Source organism: Dipteris shenzhenensis, chromosome 15 (genome assembly GCF_047967505.1).
Source record: "Dipteris shenzhenensis isolate YYH24624 ecotype China chromosome 15, Dip_SZ_1.0, whole genome shotgun sequence".
In the NCBI taxonomy this organism is placed as follows: Eukaryota; Viridiplantae; Streptophyta; class Polypodiopsida; order Gleicheniales; family Dipteridaceae; genus Dipteris; species Dipteris shenzhenensis.
In genome coordinates, this window is record NC_141610.1 from 48,393,132 (window position 1) to 48,410,280 (window position 17,149).

General features: G+C 43.0%; 1 protein-coding gene across 2 annotated transcripts in view; it reads left to right on the plus strand.

Annotated features, from left to right (window-relative positions):
- The window catches only part of LOC147893919 (uncharacterized), a 70,665-nt gene extending 54,444 nt beyond the window's left edge, over positions 1-16,221 (plus strand). The window contains exon 8 of one of the 2 annotated variants that reach the window (XM_087386143.1): positions 16,183-16,221. The gene's annotated coding sequence lies outside the window, so the exon portion shown is untranslated. Of the gene's footprint in view, positions 1-11,952; positions 12,205-16,182 lie in introns of those variants that run through there. The other variant, XM_087386142.1, reaches the window with a different exon arrangement.
- The last annotated feature ends 928 nt before the right edge of the window (positions 16,222-17,149 follow it).

Below are 17,149 nucleotides of genomic sequence, written 5' to 3' on the forward strand. Positions count from 1 at the left end.
CTGAAAGAGCTCCCCCTGCTTGCCTTACTGCACTACGAGTCCTGCCAGGCAATGGGGCCTCAAGCCTACTCTCCCTGAGAGTCTGTAGCAACCGATTCGGGACTGTTTTGGCTGCGTGTATCTCTTGAATCTCTTGCTTGACAATTTCATCCACACCTTGCTGAGGTACAAAATCAGCTTGTGGCTGAATCAGGCATGTGGATGAGGAGGAGGTTACTGTAAATTCTGCATGAGCCTCAGGTGGGGAACCAAATGCTATAGGAAACATCCCCTCAAAAACATCATCTGAAGAAGCTGGAATTGTAAATTCAGCATGTGTATGTGCTGAATTTTCTGAATTCACAAAAATCTTGCGAGAAGTAGGATTGTAGAGACGATAGCCTTTGGTTTGTACATTGTACCCAACAAAAATGCATTTAAGTGCCTTATCTGACAACTTATGTCGAAACTCCACAGGCACGTGGGCCCCTGAAGTGATCCACTGAAGGCTTTCTCCCATGCCAAGCCGCATAGGGAGTGATTGTCTTCAAAGCCTTTGTGGGAGCCCGATTCAAAACATAGTTTGCACACGTGAGGCCTTCGAGTCAAAACGTGTGAGGCAACTTTTTACTGGTAAGCATGCATCTATCCATCTCCATAAGAGTGCGATTCTTGCGTCAGCTTTGCCATTTTGCTGAGGTGTAAGCCTCACTGTAAGCTGATGCATGATGCCTTTCTTCTTCAAGAATGTCTCAAACTCATGAGACATATACTCCCCTCCTCTATCTGTGTGAAGTGTCTGCACCTTGAGTCTTGTGTCATTCTCATCCATAGCCACAAAGTGTTTGAAATGCATAAATACTTCTGATTTTGCCTTAAGACCATAGACCCAAGTGTAATTAGTGAAATCATCTATGAATGTAACATAATAGAGATAACCACCAAAAGTAGGTGTCCTCATGGGACCGCACACATCACTGTGAATGAGCTGGTATTTACGTGTAGCTCTCACTGGACCATCCTTCTTAAAAGGAAATCTATGCATCACCAAAAACTGCCATAAGGGAGAAAATAAATATCTTCATCTTCTGTCTCAAAACCATGTACCATAGTCAACCCTGTAAATTGATCTCAAAGGATGAATCTGATCTCTACATTGTGCTTCCAGTCAGCAACTTTGTCAGGGTCACTGCTTTTCAATAATTGCATGGCCCTATCTACCTTATCAAACCCATAGTCGTTCATTGCCAAAGAACTCAAATATAGTTTTTGGATAGACCTTCCGTTCTTCGTCTGGAGTTGCTTGCCCCGGGTATCAGATACAACAAGAACTTGCTGCTTCTAAAATATTGGTCCTCTGAACAAAGAACTTCAAGGAGGGAGCAAAAATTTGCAATACTTTTGCATATGAAAAAATCTTTAGGAACTATGGATCCATAAAAGACTCTCTGCAACCGTGAAGCACCTGTCGTTTGTCTTTGAGTACACATGACCTTTTCTTATAGAAAAGCCAATCGTCCTCTAATGAGTAATGGCCTGGAGCAAGCGTCGTGGCTAATTGGAGCTGCGTGCCAAACTCTGCTGACTCCGCGTACTGTGCCTTCATGCTATCAAGATCCTTTCCTTTGATTTCGAGCACAGTGGCCTGATCAATGGTCTGGATGGAACCTTTCCAACTGAGAGCGTCTGCAACGGGGTTGTTTTTGCCGGGAACGTACTCGATCATTCTCCCAAACTGCTGGAATATCTGACTCCACCGTTGTTGCCGATCACTCCATTGCGTACTAGGCATTGTCTGAAGCCACTTAAGGGCTTGGTGATCTGCCTTCATCGTGAAAGTCCGTCCGTATAGGAAAGGCTTCCAATGTTTTAATGCCTGGATGACACCGAGGAGCTTTCTATCATACACTGATAGTTCTTTTCGGCATCGTTAAGCTTTCTGCTGTAGTATGCCACGGGCCTATCTTCTTGCTATAAAACTGCCCCTATGGCGACATTGCTAGCGTCTGTGATTACCAGAAATGGATCATCCCAAGAGGCGATCTTCATAACTGTCGTGGCTAACCGTTGGAAGTCGTGGAAGGCCTGCAAAGCTTTGCCTGTGACTTGAACTTTTTGTCTGCGTGTCTTTACCCCCTTGAGTAAATCTGTAAGAGGGGCTGCGTATGTTGAGAAACCCTCCGTGTGCGAGCTGTATGCTTGACACAAACCCACAAAGGATCGGATCTCCTGGGCCGTCGTGGGGACAGCCCAACTTGTGTTAGCTTGGATCTTCTCAGGGTCCAATCGAATCCCTTGAGCACTAATTATGTAACCCAAATACTGAATTTCCAGCAATCCGAACTCACTTTTCTTTGCATTGAGATATAGCTGGTTATCACGTAATAACTGTAGGGCACATCGCACATCCTTAATATGCTGCTCGGCTGTCGCGGAAAAGATAAGGATATCATCGAGAAAGATGAACAGACACTTCCCAACATACTCTGCGAATACCCGGGACATCATCTTGTTGAATGTTGGTGGTGCATTCTTCTGACCAAAGGGCATGACGACGAACTCGTAATGAGCTCGCTCAGTTCGGAAAGCTGTCTTTGGGATGTCAGCTTCAAAAATCCGGACTTGATGGTAGCCACTCTTGAGGCCAATCTTTGAAAAAAATCTTACACCATTGAGTCTTTCCAAGATGTACTCGATGCGGGTCATAGGAAACTTTTTGCTTACCGTAAGCTTGTTGAGTGCTCTGTAGTCGACACATAGTTGTGCGGACTTATCCTTCTTTGCCACAAATAGAATGGGTGCAACAAAAGGCGAAGAAGAAGGTCTAATAAACCCTGCGCGCAGTAGTTGAACAATTGTTGCTCTAACTCCCCCTCCATAGACTTTGAAAGTCGATAAGGGAACTTACTTGGAGGTGTCGAGTCCGGAAGTAGATCGATGCAATGGTCTTCCAGTCGGTTGGGAGGTAGCTGGGGTGGGAGATCGTCCCGGAGCATGATAGCTTTGAACTCTTAGAGTAGATCCACCATTGCTTGCCTCATCGGAGGAGCGGCTTGAACTGCAGTGATGTGGCACTGGACATAGACAAGTGCACACATGGCACCCTTGCGGGCGGCGTGACTTGCTTGAATATGAGAGATTAATGGAATCCCTGGTATGCTCCGATCATTGCGTATCACGGCGGGCTCAAGTAAACCTTCCACAATCGTGAAGGTGTCCTGTCGCCAATCAGGCGTCGGAACATGCTCACGGAAGCACTGAATCCCGAGGATCATGTCGCACCCCATCAAAGGAGTCAATATAAAATCCCGCGTAAACATGGCCTTCTGAACTGAAAAAGTGAATTGGATGGCCTTAGGCGTGATGTGTGTGCGCAAGCCGGGTGTGAACCCGTCCACTGCAAGCTTGTGAGGCACCAAGGTGCACCCCACTATCTTGGCAAGTTGAGGGGAGATGGCATCTTCTGAACTCCCCATATCGAACATGACAATAAACTGATGCCCGTTAGTTGTGCCGTACGCTCGAATGAGCGTCTTCTTTTGATCTGAGAAGTCGTCCTCCTTCTTACCTTGAAAGACTACCGTGGGAACGGCGTTCAAAGCAGGGAAGACGGCATTCGTAGCTGAGAATGGAGGCGGAGCTGGAAGAGCCAATACATTAGCGACGGACGAAGTAGGTACTTCGCAGCCTTTTCGGCAAGCCACTTCGGACAATCCTTCTTGCCATGCCTAGTGATGTGGTGGCAATGAAAGCAGCAATGTTCTTGGTGGTACCGCTTTTGCTCGTCGGGCTGTAGATAGCCTCCCGTAATACCCGCTTTAGCCTTCTCATCCGGAGTCATCTTTGGCTTGGACTCCTTTTGACCAGAAGCTTGGCTGTCTTTCTTTTGGAACTGGTTGTCCTTCTTCTGATCCTTACGCGTTGTGTTGTTTGACTGCTGTGGGGCTTTGGAATCTTTATGGACCTGCTTGGGCTTTCCCGCGTTCAGCATCATCTCCTCATTCTGTGCGAGAGTTAGCGCCCGCTCGTAATCCGGCGGGTCGAAGTTTCGAATGGTAAAATGTATGTTTGTGTCCAACCTCGAATGAATTGCTTCATCTTGGCGCTCTCCGTCACGCCCAACTGTTGCGCCAGTGTGATGATCTTATTACTATATGTCAACACAGGCAAACCATTCTGGGAGAGACGAGCGAACTCATCCTCCAGGTTAAGCAGATATTGGGGTGGGAGAAAACGGGCTTTGAGGTCGGCCACAAACGTTGCCCGAACGAAATTCGTCTTAAACGTGTTTGGGTCAGTATGCTTACTAGCCCAATGCTGCCACCAAGTCACCGCCTCACTTGTAAGATGAGGGGCTACAAGGTGGACTTTATCTTGCTCATCTTGAATCCATGCTAACGGAAAATGAGCTACAAATTGATGAATAAACAGTAAAATTGCTGATGAATGGTCACACTTACCATCATACTTAACAGAATTTGGAGTGGACCATTCCCTATTAAGCACTCACCATCATGCTATCCAGGGGTGCATGTGACAGTAAACAAAATTTTGACATCTATATATAGAATAGCATAAAGTTTCTTGGGAATTACAAATACTTCTTTGTCGATTGAGTCATGAACCAGTACCTTAGAATTCAGACCTTCAGTAATGATTTTGTTTTCTTTCAATGACTCCACAATCCTTCTTAAAATCTCAACGTGCTTCGAGGAAGACACTCAACAAGCTCTCAATTTTTCTCATGACACCTAACAAATACTCACGATGCTATTATGACGAAAATCAGTCATGCAAACCTGATTTCTATGCAAGATTCCCACAGTTCCTCATGACATGCTTTGATACCAATTCTATTTAGTTTAAACAATATGTCAATCCTTCCAATATCTAAAACTCCAAATGGAAATATTTCACAACTCTTGTTCACCCAACTACGTAGAGAAAGGCGACACAAAAAGAGACTGCAAACTCATATATTTATTTCGACTCTCATCCGAACAAGACCAAATACCATGTGCACCACTACTGTGTTTGTTGCAGGTTTACAAGAGAGACTGACTGAGGACCTTAGACTTTACAAAACTCGACTATGAGCAGCTGCTCTCTACCGAAGACTATCAGAGAAAAGGAAGCCAAACGGGGAGTGAGACACACGTGTAGGCTCCCGGCTTGGACAAAGAGAGCTAACCACTTCAATACTAGATTGTTTGATAGGAGCTGAAGTACCTTTGACAAGTGCAAATCTCTCAATGGAACTACTAAATCAAGTCTCAAGTCCTCTCTCAGTTTTATATTTTCGAAGCCTAAAGATCGCCTCTCCACATCATAAAAGGCTAGAAAGCCACCTAGAAGGAGACGGCAAATGCTTGGGGCACATGCAACTCCTTGCATACTAGTATGTGTTGGGTGAAATCCCTCATGGGGGGGTGATTTGAACCTTTGGATGTTGAATGGTATTTAGTTTGGGCACATGCGATAATATGTGGCATTGATTAATTGACTCAATTGACGTGGTTTTGGAGGCAGCTCCAAAGCATAAAGGGCTGACCATTTGGCAAATGCATGGATTCAACGTGACAGAAGACTATCATGGCTAACCAATCACTTGAAGCGACAGTTCAGAGGCGGTTTGATGCGTTGATTATAAACATACTTTGAGCTTCATGTTCTCTAGGCTTCAAATGCCCCTCATTGTTCTAAGGAGGGGGGTGATAAATATATGAAGAGATTTCTTATGTTAATGCTTTGGTCTTTTGAAATGGAGAGATGTTCATGATGAGGAGGCCTATGCTTTTGGTCTTTTAAAATGGAGAGGTATTACTAATGAAGAAGTCTATGAACACTCATAGATTGTTGTTGAGCATATAAGAGTGATTGTTTAGAAAAAAGGCGTGTGTCCTTGCAATAAGAAACACCTATTTGTATTTATGTGAAATCTGGATTTTGTGGATTGAGCTGAAGCTCATTAAGTTGTCGAGGGAGCGTTGTATTTGCATTTTTCTAGAAGGATGTCCAACTAGGGTCTCTTGTGCCCAAGGAATTTATGTTGAGCTTTCTCTACTCAATTTGTTGGGAAGGGTTTCTCATTGTTTGATTGGATTATGAGGAACTCCAATATTATTTTCTAGATCGCCGCATTTCATTTGTGAGGGTCATTGTTCTTTCTGCATGCCTTTCCTTTTCATGGATGAGTTCTTGTTGCATAATTGTACGGTGGTGGGTTGCATTGTCAACTTGCGTTTCTAGTTGGTTAATGGGCTTGATTATCTTGCAACTTTCTTGTATAAACTACTACTTATTTCTAGGTTGGCATGATAACCTGAAGGGGTTAGATGGGTGTGGATTTTATGGAACAAAACTAGACTTTCAAGTGGCATGTTATGGGCACAAAAGTTCGATTTGGTCCCATTTCAAAATCTTGCTATATTTGAGGCAAGAAGGCGACTGTGCTCATAGTTGTCCTGAAAAGATTCATAGAGAAAAGGATGCAAGCAACATTCAAATAGTGGTGAAGTAGATCAAGCTATGAAAGAGATAATGAGGTTAAAGAGGCTGTTGGTGAGGAGCCAAGGGTCGTTAGCAAACCCTCTCCTCGTATAGTGGTTCTCAACAACTTAGGTACTTCTACTAAGGCTCCTCTCAGTTTGAAGGCATATCCACAAGCTTCTGTCTTCACTAAAGGAGTTTGCAAAATGTCCAAGGCTGCGTTCACGAGAAAAGAACCGAAATGGAAGCTTCAGCTAGGTTGGAGCTTGTTGAACAATTGAAAGAAGGGATGCAAGTGGTCGATCATGGTAAATGGAAAGAGAGGATACCAATCCTTCAAAAGACTCCTTGGTTGTCCCAATTCACAAACCTGACAAGTTCAAGGGGTCAATGTTGGTCCTTCTACGGCAAGTGATGGGAAAAATGGCATTGCCAAGAGGGACAAGGTGGGAAGAAGGGAGAACAAGATAATAAAAATTTCTATTGAAGAACAGTCTAATTTGTCTACCATGCTTCTAGTGCCACGTATCGGAGTAAGTGGTTTTTAACCTCAGACTACCAATAGGTGGTCATGCTAGTCTTAAACAAGCTGCATGTAGAATATCCATGTACAGGAAAAATCAGATTGTGGTGTTCCTGCAAGAGACTAAGTGGTGCCACAATCTTTCTTGCTTCCAAAAAGATTTTGGAAGATATGTTCCATTTATCAATGCTTCTATCCGTGGTCGAGGCTTTGAGAGAGTAAAAGGGCACCAAGGGCAAACTTTTTGGCAGTACAGTCGAGAATCAAAGATTGATCGATAGTTTAAGCTTTCTTTTATGTGTGCGTGAGAGAGAGAGACAAAGAAAGAAAGAAAGGTGTATTAACGTCTTCAGGAGACTTCGCGGGTCTATGAGACAAGGTACAAAGTATATGTAACCCATACAAGCCATTGTGGACTGAAGCAAAGGGCTCACTAAGGCCCTTGTTGTATGTGTGTGTGATATATATATATATATATATATATAGAGAGAGAGAGAGAGAGAGAGAGAGAGAGAGAGAGAGAGAGAGTCTATTAACGTCCACTGGAGACCCAAAAGGTCTATGGGACAACAATAAACCCTCTAGTACATCTGCTTTAGGGAGGGCACATGGCAGCTCCCAAGGAGTGCAAAAGCAACCCACGGGAGGCCTCATGAGCCTATGGGACAAAAAACCAAATGTAAAAATGACTTACAACATCTGGATAGACTAGAGATTTGGGGAGTGCACATGGCATCTCATCTCGAGGTTATTATAGCACACATGAAAAATCAGAGAGGGGGGAGGGGGAGGGAGGGATTTTTGCAGTCTATTGTGAATGAAATTGATAAGACGGGAATTATATGAAAATTGAGGAGGATAGGTCCCATACAAAGAGAGAGAGATTAGCGATTGAATTGGACAGCACAAAATGCTTTTGATTTTGTTGATTCAGCAGGTATCACAGTGAATGAAGGGGTTGTAGGGAAACTTGTGTTGAAGAGATCTATAAGACAAGGTTAGCCCTGCTCATTTTCACTTTGGCTACAGCTCCTTTGTTGGACTTGGTGAAAAGGAAACAGCTCTTGGGTAGATTCAGGGCTCTACCCTCAGAAGAGCTATTGAAATTCAATTATTTATTGATAACTCAAACGTTGCGTTGGTCCTAATAGAGAGCAAGCCTGATGTAATGTAGATCTGAGATCAAATTTGTATTGCTTTAGCTTCTATGCCTAGTCCTTCCAAGTCCTATGCTCTTTGGTTTTCCAATCTAGAGAGGCCCAGATTTATGGAGAAGTACAACTTGCAATGGATTGAGAAAGGCACGATGGTGAGAGAATTTGGTGTTGATTCGTTTAGGGGCATAGCATGGAGTTTATGGTTTTCAACCTTATGAGTGACTATCATCAGATTGAAATTGCACTATGTTGTGTTTTTAGAGGATGAGTTTGGGAATGTTCCTGGATTCATCTAGGTATAAGATGAGTTTGGGCATGTTCTTGGACTCATCGAGGCATAATTGTAAGACTCAGTGGAGTAAATTAGATAGATTCTTGTGAAGGTGAGAAGATGGAAGAAAGATTTAGTCATTATGTTGCTGTTTCTCTAAAATAAAACAGTGGCTTAGGGTCCCTGACTTGAGGAATAGAGGAATGGCTCTCTTTTAATGGATGATAAATCTTTTGACTCTAGATAATGGTAATATGCTTTTTGGAGAGGCTCAAGAGTCTGCGTTGGTAACTCGGAGGACAATTGATTGGTGTGATAAGCCTTGTTTTCTTTTTCTGGTTCATTGAAAGGCTCTGATTTAGTGAAAGGCTTCATTGAGGCTTGGAAGTGGGTTCTGAATCCTAGCAGTTGGAAGGGTAGACCTGGACTCCAGGGGAATTCAAAATCTGAGCCAGATTGTGAGAAGGGAAACTGGTAGCCTTTCTTAATCTGAGCAGAGCTACAAGAAGGGGACCCTGCTATGGGCCAGCTCTAGAACTGTGAAATTCACTTTTGGAGAGAGTTTGGACTCTGCAGAAGATAGGAGGCTCATCCAGGTAGTAATTGCTTTAGCAGGGGAAGATTGGCCATTGAATGTGGTCTGCCTAGTTTTGGAGGCTAGAGGTTAAAGTTAGGGGAATTCGGGCAAAGTAAAGCAAAGCTGTCTGTGGCATTTGTGATAAAAGCTTGATGAAGAACAGAGAACAGCGCTTTGAGCTTGTTGCTTCTGGTTCGTCTCTGGAGACAATCTTCGCATGAGAAGTAACTGCATCTTAGTTTGCCATGTGGGAAATCCACTATCAGAGAAATTCTCTACGAGTGATGCGGTAGATGATAGTCCCATTGTCAGGAAGATTCACTGATCAAAGATGAGAAGAGTTGATTAATAATATAACTTGAGTAGATAAGCCAGCAACACGTTGCAGAAACAGGGCAGCAATGGATGGATTTGAACCACAGCAGTAGGTTGTCTTTTTACTTCTTCATATCAGGGTTGGCTTGATGTTGTAATAAGGCAGGATTCCATGAGAGTATGGCGGTAACCCCAAAGGGAATGATGGCAGCAATATGTCGATTTTTGACCTGTGTGATTCAGGTGGTCAGGAATGCACAGGCAGTAGTAGAAACATTGTGCAGATTTTGTGCACATTTCCTCCTTCAATATGGCGATGTTTTTCTTCAGAATAATATCAAGAACAGGCCGCTGCTGTAACATGGAAACATTGCAAATAACTGCAGCAAAAATCAGATGGCGATGAGTCTTTCAAGGCGATGAAGGGTGGCGAGTTGGACAACAACCGGCAACGATTCAGCTTAAGGGCTGCACGTTTTTAGAAAAAAGAGCGATGGGAAGCAACATTTCTAGATACGTGGTGGTTCTGAAATGCAGAGGCAGCGTAAAAAAAATTGCTGGCGGGTAGAGTTGTTGTAGGAATAGATTCCCTTACATATTGTGAAGCAGTAAAAGGGTAGAAAAGACCAGCTCTGGGGCGGTGATTTAGTAATGGCGGCCAACTTTGTTTAGTGGCAGCTAGATGCAGGGGCAGACAATGCTGAACAGCTCGCCATAAACACAGCTCCACCGTCGATTTAGAAGGAAGAAGGCAGAAGTGGTTGCCCTGGGGTGAGAGGAGCTTGAGGTTCGAGAGCACCATGCTCTGGTGCCATGTTGAATTCGACACAATTGATACATTGTAATTTCCGTAACTATTCAGGAATCTCATTCATTCGGTAGGATTCGTGGGGCGAACAGGGAGTATAGGGAGAAGGAACATTCCCCTCCATACTCCCGATATGCCACGGATCGGAGTTGGTAGCTCAGCAGATGAGAGCACATGGTTCTGATCCATGGGGACAGGGGTTCGAATCCCCCCCCAATTTGCATCGGCGGAGAGGTGGACCGTACGAGCTGCAGAGACTCAAGTAGTAAGGAAATGATTCAGTGCCTCTCAGTACACGACACAACTTCCGATCCATCTCCTGCTTCTTAACCAGGAGGTAAGACGGACTATATGGTTCTCATTCAATCTATTGAGACGGGAGTTTGTTTCTCCCGTCCGCCATCAAGGAAAAGTGGCCCCTTCTACACAAATAACATTTTGTCGAATGAGGGTATTCGTGCCTGGATGGCAGGTCAGGATCAGCCTCATGAAAACCTTAACAAGGTGTGAGAGGGAGAGAAGACACAAGTGGGACAGGTGGCTGAGGGGAGTACCCTCGTTGATGTTAATGGATGAGATAGATAGCAAGTACAAGGTGCCTCGTTTATAGGCTGAGGTAGTCTTCTCTTCCACACGCTTATACCTCACTGATGATGTCACATCCAATCTACTCCCGAAGGTCAAGTGGCCTTTCAAACTCACGAAGGACAAACCCAGGTCCCAAACCCCTTGTACTGGCACTCAAACTATAGGCCTAGTTCTCACACCTTTGGCTATAAAATTACCCAATATATATTTTAATTTGATGGGAAAATATGAGGACAATAGAAAGTGAATTGTTATGGGTTTCACAGGCTATCTTTATGTAGCTCCTGTTGTGAGGTCAGTTGGTGCTCGGTCGGTTAACCTTAGGTTTTCATTGCGTAAACTACCAGCCCCGTTAATGACCCTGTGTCATCGGGTGAGGGCTCCCAGCCTTGAAACTTTGCTAGAGGGACTGCTAGGCCTCCCAAACCCCAGCTACCGCTTATACCACTAATCACCTGGTCACAATTGACCTACGTATCTGGCATTGTGCTCTCCTTTTCTCTTTTTTAAAATCCCGGTACCCCATCTCTGTTCCTTTCTTTCTCTCTCCTCTTGCTCTACTCTTCTTCCACGACTTCCCTCAACAACCCTCGCAAATCCCCTCCTCTCTCTCTCTCTCTCTCTCTCTTTGTGCACCCCTATCCCATCTCCGCCTCTCTAGCCATTGCATGGTGATCTCTTCTGTCACCACAATGTAAATATCCTAAGTCAAAGTACAGTTGGCCATTTATCTGATCATAATTAAAGAGTTTTCATATGTGCTAGTTATGGTCAAAGAGTTCTTTTAATTGGTCAAAGAAGTGACTACGGTCAAAGATACTTGAATTTGGTCAAGTAAGCTTGACTTCGGTCGGGGAGACTTAGTTTATTACCAAGAGGGTTAACTGTGGTTAACCAGAGAATCACAGAGCTGACTACGGTTAGAGAGTGTTGACTTCGATCAACGAGACTTGGCATACGCCAAGAGGGTTAACTATGGTTAACCAAGATGTGCCAACTTCGGTTGGAGAGACTTGATTATAATTAAGACGCCTCGACCCTTGGTCAAAGCCCCTTAATTATAATCAAGAGTGTTGACTCCGGTCAACCAGAGAAAAAATATATTTATATATATATTTGTTATATTTGCACGTGTTCAGTGGGGACGCCCACCGTGACTAGAATTAGTCCATAGTGTGTTATTTGCATGCAAAGCGCTAACAATTAATGGGTGCCATGGTGGTGCGCTTTAATTAATTGTTGCAGGTACTAGGAAGCGCTACGGAGCCTAACATCTAGGAGGCGGTTCGTGTGACCAAGTGCTTCGAAGACTCTAGAGTTGCCCTTAGTGGCATGTAATAGGACTTAGTCTAGATTTTAGACAAGTGGCATGTTGCCAATTTGAAATGAGCTTGAAGCTCTTGTAATATTGATTCACGTTGGATTTTGTATCAGACAGCTCCACGCTGAACTCTTTGTAACAGATTCTCTCTTTAAGAAATAAAATACCTTGGGGGGGTTCCAGCCCGACATGTTGTCCTGGGCCTTAGCTGTGTGTTGAGAGAGAGAGAGAGAGAGAGGGAGAAAGAGAGCTAGAGAGAGGGAGAAAGAGAGCTCTTATGAGAGTGTTTCTGTAGTAAATTATGAGCGTGAGATTACATTGAGAGCTCTTATGAGAGCGTTTTTGCAGTAAATTATAAGCGTGAGATCACATTGGTATCAAAGCAGGATTAAAGGCTTTTTCAAGCCTTTGACGATCCAAGTAGAGTGTTAATAGCTTAGGCAAGGATGTGCAAAGGAAAGGAAGAGCTTTGCTACATAGGACGTTGGATGAAGTAAGGGCTGAAGGTTAGCGCAGGATAGCGAATCCGTGGTGCAAGGTGACCAGGAATGGGAGAGACTAAAATGAAATCGTTTAGACTTCACAAGCAGCTGGAGCTTGAATGAAGAGATTTGGACTACTTTTTGATTAGCCTTCTCCTTTAGTGCTAGCCTTCGTTATGGCTGAGTTTGCCCTTCACCTCCGGAGTGCCGACAGAAACTCAGTACGAAGACTTTGTATAAATGGATGCTCGAGTATGTGTGGGTGTGTGGATTTGTATGTGTGAGAGCATACTTGTATACTATGGTCTACACCCACTGTTGGGCCTTGATGACGTCAATGGGGATGTCATAGTAGCTAGTCCGTGCTATGCGTGATGGAGTTTATGGTTTTCAATCTTATGAGTGACTATCGTGAGATTGAAACTGCACTATCTTGTGTATTTAGAGGATGAGTTTGGGAATGTTCCTGGATTCATCTAGGTATATGCTTCTGCCGTATTTGCGGACATGCAAATTTCAAGTTGTGAAGTTTTCGTCCAAGTTGCAGCTTGTTGGTATTGCGATAATTCTTTCTATCTTAAATGGTGCGTTGCCCTATCAGCTAGATTTAGATTTGGATGCTCGTTTGGGAGAGACTAAAATGAAATCGTTTAGACTTCACAAGGAGCTGTAGCTTGAATGAAGAGATTTGGACTACTTTTTGATTCGCCTTCTCCTTTAGTACTAGCCTTCGTCATGGCTGAGTTTGCCCTTCATCTCCAGAGTGCCGACAGAAACTCAGTACGAAGACTTTGTATAAATGGATGCTCAAGTATGTGTGGGTGTGTGGATTTGTATGTGTGAGAGCATACTTTTATACTATGGTCTACACCCACTGTTGGGCGCTGATGATGTCAGTGGGGATGTCATAGTAGCTAGTCCCTGCTATGCGTGATGGAGTTTATGGTTTTCAATCTTATGAGTGACTATCGTGAGATTGAAACTGCACTATGTTGTATTTTTAGAGGATGAGTTTGGGAATGTTCCTGGATTCATCTAGGTATATGCTTCTGCCTTATTTGCGGACATGCAAATTTCAACTTGTGAAGTTTTCGTCCAAGTTGCCCCCTCACTTCTCTCTTGTCGGCCCTTGCTGCAACGTTCATACAACCTTCCACGCTTGCAAACCTTTAGCCTACTACAGCTTGATTCTTTTCAAGTGCTTTCTCTTTCTCACCCCCTCTCTCTCTGCAACACTTTAGGGTCGAGGACAACAGGTCGAGTTGGACCCCCCCTGAAGGATTTTTATTCATTCAGAAAATATGAGTACAAACTACAAGTTCAGCACACGGGCTGCTTACAAAATCCATACGTGAGTAAATTTTTTTATACAAAGAGCTCACAAGCTCATTTCTTTGGCAACATGCCACATGTCATATTCTAATCTACTTGCTAATTTACATGTCACTTAAGGGCAACTCTGGAGTCTTTGAAGGACTTGGTCACGTGGGGGATCTCCTAGTTGCTCGCTAAACTCCATGTTGCTTAGGTCTTCAATTCGTCTTTGTGGACTAATCGTAGTCACTATGGGGGTGCCTACCAAGCAAACATGTGTACATATCTGCGGTTGACCGAAGCCAAGCCTTCTAATTGTAATTAAGGACTTTGATCGAGGGTCAAGGCACCTTAGTTAATGCCAGAGGAGTCGGTAATAATCTATGTTGATGAGAGTCAACCTTCTTTGGCCAAAGCCAAGTCTTGTTGATCGAAGTCAACTATTTTTGAAATTTGATCGTAGTTAGAGGTTCTTTGGTTAACCATAGTTAACCCTCTTGGCGTTAGCCAAGTCTTCCTAACTGTGGTTAAGTATACTTAACTAAGATTAAGTATGTTTGACGAAGTCAATACTTTGACCAATAAAAGATAACTTTTTGAACATAATTAAATAAATGAAAGACTCTTTAATTATGATCAAATAAATGGTCAATTGGAAATTTGACTTTGGAGTATTTACGACTTGGTGACATCCCCTCGGCTTCTATTCAGTTGACCTCAACTGAAAAGCTTCCTTGTAAATATCCAAAATCTATGGATGATCTACTTCGCATCCAATGCCGAATAGTTCTTGGATTTTACAAAGGTACCTGTAAAATTCCTTGCCCTGGGGATCTTTGCGTACAGTATGATACACAATCTGCTCTAGCTGAAAGACCTCCTCCAGCTGATCCACTTCGGTGGATCCTCTGTTACTGGCTTTGTAGGCTTTGGTCCTTGATATTTCTTTAGAAAACTTACATGAGAGGCATTGTGAATCCTCCAACGCTCTAGCATTGCCATTCTGCATGTAATCTCATTAATCTCATGTGTAACCCTGAAAGGGTATGGGAGATAACTTCGCATACACGTTTTCTTTGTCCTTAAGCTTGCGGAGCCTAGATTTTTTAAACTTCAAAAGCACCCAATCCCCTCGCTTGAGGTCTAACTGTCTCTTGTGCTTATTTGCAGCCTTCTTATGCTTTTCTTGAGATTGTCTGGAGGTCTCTGACAAACTGTTCAGCTGCAAAAATCTCATCTTTGGTCGTGAGGATAGGTGGTAGAATCACCTTACCATAGATGACCTCAAAGGGGGCTTTCCCTGTGGAGCTGTGAACTGTATTATTATATGCAAACTCCACCAGTGGTAGGTACTTTTCCTAGTCTAAATTTTGGTCAGCCACGTAGCAGTCCAATAGATCCAACACTGTAGAATTTGCTACTTCGCTTTGACCATCTGTCTAGGGATGGAAAGAAGAAAGAAAAATTCAGATTCGTCACCATATTATAAAAAAGGGCTCTCAAGATTAGACTTGTTATTTTGGGATCTTGATCATTGACAATAGACTTAGGCATACCATGGTGCTTAAAGACTTGTGTCATGAAAACTCTAGACATATGATCTTCCTTTATAGTTTTGCGTACTAGAATGAAATGAGCTTGCTTGCTGAGTCTATTAATGATAGTGCAAATTCCATCATTCCTTGATTTTGATCTTGGCAAATAAAAAATGATGTCCATTTCGATGCTTTCCTATGGTGCCTGGGGCACAGGAAGAGGCATAAGTAGGCCATGTGTCTTCGGCGTGTCATACTTGATCTTCTGACAAGTGAGGCATTCTATAATAAATTGATGTACATCTTTTTGCATCGTTGCCAATAGTAATATCTCTCTAATGCTCGAGTGGTAGTTGCAATTCCTCTATGCCCAGCATATTGAGGTGCATGGCATTCCTTCAGAATCTTTTGCCTTATCTCTTGGGTGATGCATAAGCAGCCATCTTTCATTAGATACCCATCTTTTAGGGAATAGTGACGGGTGGACTGTCCCTTTTACACTTGCTGCGAAATCTCACCAAATCTGCATCATTGGCATATTGCTCCCTCAGGGATCAGGTAGAGGAGGAGACACAAAGAACCACCAAGATGAGGACAAGGATGAGGATGAGGACGAGGACGAGTCAAGTGGCTCGTAGTAGTAGTAGTAGTAGTAGTAGTTTACATTGTATGGCATACACTCCATATGCAATTGTTTATATCTCATTTTGTACTACCCTTTTTGGAAGGGAATTTTTGTAATAAAACATGATTTTTGAGTTTTGAGAAAATGTCTTTTTGTAAGCATTCCCCTGCTGTAAACTCAAGCAATCTTAGGGATCAGGCAGAGGAGGAGACGTAGAGATCCACCAAGATGAGGACAAGGACGAGGATGAGGACGAGGACGAGGACGAGTCAAGCAGCTCGTCGTAGTAGTAGTAGTTTACATTGTGTGGCACACGCTCCATATGCAGTTGTTTCTTTCATTTTGTACTACCCTTTTCGGAAGGGAATTTTTGTAATAAAACGTGATTTTTGAGTTTTAAGAAAATGTCTTTGTGTAAGCATTCCCCTGCTGTAAACTCAAGCAATAAAAGGGTTGAATGGGGCTGAAACAAGCCTTGATCTGCCCCATAATTTTTTTTTAAATGTTCTGTTAAACGTTGGTATATACCAACCTTTATGGTTTACCAATTACGGTATATATCGACGTTTACTTCGGTATATATGAACTCATAAGTTTCGATTGTTTCCCGAAGATTTTCCTTCTTTTATTTTTTTGAAAAAGTGTATTAAACATCGGCATTAGTGTCAAAAATTGACCAAATACCTTGTAGTGTTAACTTTAGAATTTTTGCTTTATGCAATGGGATGCACAAATTCTTGCTTTGGGTGATGATTTCAAGGGAGGTTTTGTACATCATAAGATAAAATAGTGGTTGATTTATTTCTTTACACCAGTTTAGCTATTAAAAAAGCTCATGAGACCATCACATTTGTTTTAAAGAGCCTTAAAAATGCTATAGTAGGTCTTATATTAAATAGAGTGTGGGGGTGGTGTACAAGAAGTAGTGCATTGGACCCACTATTGTGCGGATTGCCATGTGTCATACAATGTATGGTTGTCTAATAAAGGCATGTATTCCTATTTTTTTCTCCATTAAACGCACGTGTTGAGCTTTGCACCATGTTAAAAATGGGTATATGTTCGTGGAGTGACGTGTTTCAAGCTCTACACCATGATCAAAATAGTTGAATGCCCATGGAGTAAGGCTTGGGGTGCCATGTGTTGATCTCTGCATAGTATTTAG